Genomic DNA, 4,262 nt, shown 5'->3' with positions numbered 1-4,262 from the left:
GAAGCTCCTGTTTCTCCTGCCCTAGTCCCATTTATGGTAGGTACCTAACCTCTCCCAACCTCCTCTTATAATGTGGATAATCACACCCACCTTGCAAAGTTGTCTTAGAGACTGCTCAATCTAGTGCTTGGCGCACAGTAGGTGCTCAATACAGATTCCTTCTCAGCTCCGTTCTGTAAGCACATACTGTAAATTCAACCAGAATGAACACGGCTGGGCACTCAGTTCAGAGACGGTGATTTCAGAAAGGCAAATAATTCACAGTAAATAATTTCACCTGAACTGCTAAGGGCAACAGGCCAAATAAATTCATCTTTAAATACTTATGCTTGGATTACATTTACCATTCTGCAACCTTGAGTAACCACTGTTGGTCTGTAGCTAATAATGACTCAACGACATTAGTATTTTTGTCCATTTCAGCTCCTCCTAAGACAGTTTGAAGGAAAGAAACAAAACAAAACCATATTTGGAATTTAATTATGTGTTGGTCTGTTTAAAATACATACCTTAATAAAAACACACCTTTTGCCTTAAGAAACACTAATGTGTACAGACAGCGGTAGGAGTGTTTTTAGAAGCTACTGTTTCTTTCACCCTTTTCAAACTGCCAACACCCTTTTCACACAAGCTCAAACCTTTGCATTTTTCCAGCAGCAGCGCTGGCGTAACCAAGAACTGTTAATGCGTGTCATTTGATGAATCGGGTAACCGTCTCCGCGCGGCTGTGCTTTCTTTTAGTTTCAATTAAAGTCGCTCTCCGCAGAGCCCCAGGTCTCTAACCTTCCAAGTCCCTCCCCTGTCTTTTCTGCACTTGGACCTTTTCGCGAGTCTTGAACCGGGGTTTGGAATTCTGCGCTAAGGTTTCTTTTGCGTGAACACAGGTGCAACCACGGGCGACGGGGCGCGTTACCAGAATCACGGGCGGCATCACCCTGCTTTTCCAGAAGGTTGAAAGTGAGAAGGGCAAACACACCTCCTTGGGCGAGTTCTGCGCACTGCACTGCGCAGGTAGGGTCCCTCCGCGTCGGGTCCCCTCCCGCGCTGCGGCGCAGGCACCCGTCCCACCTGCGCTTGGGAACCTGGGGCAGGGGAGCCCTGCGGCCGAGACATGATGCATTTCTTCAATTAACTCTCCTCCCAGAGCTACTCTTACCTATAGGAGGGGGCTGCCTTTCTCCAAATCGCTCACATCCCGGGATAGCAAGCCCCGAGGACCACGACCTTTGGCCGCGTGAAGCCTCCCGCAGGAGGTAGGCGTGGGGGCGGGGCCTCGGGCTCCGTCCCGCCCCGTGTCCTGTGCACGCCGGTCACAGGCGTCCAGAACCTTTAAACTGTAGGCGGGAATCCGCAGTCGGGGTCAACACCAACTCCGGACCTGGAAGAAACAACCGAAAGTAATATACTGCTACTCAGCATCGACGTAATAAAGCAGGGTGGACTGAATGCAGTGTCGATCTATTTATAAATATATCCTTTCTTAGAATTTATTTCTCCCAAAACTTATACGAGAGGTACAGCTATGATCCCCATTCTACATAGGAAGAAAGTGATACAGAAGGAAGACTAATAAAGAAGCCTGGATTTCTTTTTGTTGTTGGGGCATTCAGGCTCCAGCGCCGATGTTTATAATCACTTTTTTTTTTTTTTTTTAAAGGTGGCGGGGTAGAATGGTTTCCTGGTACTTTGAAATTTTTAAAATAAGAATAGTTCATCTATTAAATACTTTTTATTGAGCAGAGGTTTAAAAAGCATTGGAAAGTCCTCACTGGTTAAAATGGAATTAGATTTTTTTGTTCGTTTGTTTATCTGTTGGTAAAAATGGAAGCCCCTCCCAAAGATAAACACTGCTTGGTTGCTAAGGGATACTAGTGGGGATGAAATTGATTAAAATTCCCCCAGGTGTCTTGGGCCACTGCTTTATTGGGTTGGATTTCCTATTCTCACCCTCCTATGATTTGTGAAAAGTCTGCCAATAAATAACCAAGATGCATCTCGGGAGTGGGAGGGCCCTGTTTAGAGTGCAACCATGGCCTTGTAAACGGCAGGGCCCTCCAGAGAACACTGGGAAATTTTCTTAAAGGTCGAAGGTGTCATGATTTCCTCCACACCTCTCGCCAAGAGACGACCTCGATATTGGACCAATCTGGAAAAGTTTACGTCTCTGTTTCTCTGATGCCTCATAGACATAATTGAAACCAGAAATGATGAGGGATTCATTCATTCATAGACATATTTGATGACTTGACATGAGGTCTAAATTGTTCCATATGATCCAGTGGTGGGAGGGGTGTGAGCGAGGGCAGAGATGACCAGACTTGGGGGATGGTTCTTAGGAAGTTATGATACTATTCTCTACTTTTGTGGATGTTTGACATTTTTCATCATAGTTTTAAAAAGTCATCTATTCATTAAGAAGCTATTTACTGAGTACTGTACTATGTGCCATGCTGTTCTAGGTGCTTGAGATATGTCAGGGAACTAGAGAGTTGGAAATCTTTCTTTGTAGAATGTATGTTTCATTTAGACATGGGGTAAGGCAGAGGGAACGTCGTAAATGTGATAAATTCATGAATGTTATGATATGTTAGGAAGCGTTAAATGCTGTGGACAAGGTAAAAAGAGAGAGTGGAGATCAGATGAGGATGTAGAACGATGGAGGACAGGGCTGGACTCTGAGCCTTGACCAGTCAATGTTGATGAAAAATCCTACAGAAGAGGCAGGGGAGGAGCAGCTGGGAGGGAGGGCAGGAGGGAGAAAGGGAGTTATTAGGAAAGAGGAAGGAAATTGGCTGGGGTGGGGGTATTAGGGAGAACGGAGTGGTCAGCCGTGTCAAATGCTGCTGGGCAGCCACGTGAAAAGCCCCGCGAAAAGTGTATAAACCACTCACTTGATTGACGTACCCAAAAAATGAATCGCAAGCCTCTCACGTTGGTACTTATCAATGTGACTGCAATAACGTACACAAAAATCTATTTGAATCTCTCGACGTAAGAAACATCCAAACCTGTAGAGAATTTTTATGAGAGGGTATTTGAGTCAAACTGATGACATATGCTGGGGAGCCAGATCTCAAATGCTCAGGAGAATGACGGTTTTGCAGTTTCTTTCATACATGTGAGTTGTGGAGGGGACCTGAGGGCAATTACATGGAGGTGGGAGAAAACAAGGTGGGGAGGATAGTTAACAAGGTCAAGTGCTCTCTTGAGGGTTCATACCCTTTTGGAAGGGTATCACTTCTGGCATTTCAAAGGTGTGCTAACCTAGATGCACAAGAACCGTGCACAGGGCTTAACACCTCTCACTAAAGAAGTTCTAGGCCTGGGTGTGACCATCCACCTGTCCAGTTAGGAACTTATCAGATCACCCTGTGTGAGGTGACATTCCAGAGAACCCGTTTCTTTCGTTCACAAATTTTGTTGATATGGAAGTGGAGAGAAAGTGGCTAGGCAAAGACAATCTGACCTGGGAAGCTCCGTTGTAATTGACTCTCTGTTTCCCTCTCCGACGTCAGCCTTTGAAAGCAAAGGCTGATATATCTTTACCTCTCTAGTGCTTGGCCGAATACCTGGCCTAATAGAGCGCTCACTTATTTGCTGAATGAGTGAGTAAAAAATGCATGGAGTGCTGGAGGGAAGCTATGAGCAGCCATGCTCGGGCTGTCGTAACTAGTGGGTGGAGGCCACGGATGCTGTTTGATACCCTACAGGACACAGGCAGTCCCCCCACAACAAGGCGCTGCCTGGCACGAAATGTCAGGAATGACCAGGGTCAGAAAATCTGCTAGAGTGCCTTGTATGTCCAAAGCATTTCCTCTTTTACTATCTCAAGATAATATTGTTACCTGAGAATCACCCAAAAGAAAATGATCCCTCGATTCGTTAATGAAGATGCACAGAGCCCCTGGCTTGTGCGAAGATCTGAGCTGAGAGGTTCCGAAATGGATCATTTCGTGCCTTATCGGGTCCGCGATTTAGAGCAGGAGCTAAGGCTGGCGTAGGGCCGCCTATATGAGACCGAGCGAGGCTGTGCAATGTGGGTCATGTGGGTTGGTTTCGATTGTTTTGAATATTAACTAATAAAATATATCTCCACGGTTAAAATAATTCCATGGTCCCCTGTGCTATTTCACCTTACCGTCTAGGTCACTCTACAGAGGCAATATTGTCCTTTGATCAGCTGTGTCTGCTGGGAGCTGACGTCACATTTCTTACTGATTCCTTTGAACGGCTATTTCTCGATTGCCAGTGTGGGTTTTTGT

The 4,262-nt window shown here is 45.8% G+C and overlaps 1 protein-coding gene across 1 annotated transcript in view; it reads right to left on the bottom strand.

Annotated features, from left to right (window-relative positions):
- Window positions 1-1,240, bottom strand: part of SLC19A3 (solute carrier family 19 member 3) — a 17,716-nt gene extending 16,476 nt beyond the window's left edge. The window contains exon 1 of the mRNA XM_015585391.2: window positions 1,157-1,240. The gene's annotated coding sequence lies outside the window, so the exon portion shown is untranslated. The remainder of the gene's footprint in view (window positions 1-1,156) is intronic.
- Window positions 1,241-4,262: the final 3,022 nt, after the last annotated feature.

Source organism: Pteropus alecto, unplaced genomic scaffold (assembly GCF_000325575.1).
Source record: "Pteropus alecto unplaced genomic scaffold, ASM32557v1 scaffold110, whole genome shotgun sequence".
Taxonomy (NCBI): Eukaryota; Metazoa; Chordata; class Mammalia; order Chiroptera; family Pteropodidae; genus Pteropus; species Pteropus alecto.
Note: the sequence above shows the minus strand (reverse complement) of the source record. Positions and strands in the feature narration are given on the sequence as shown.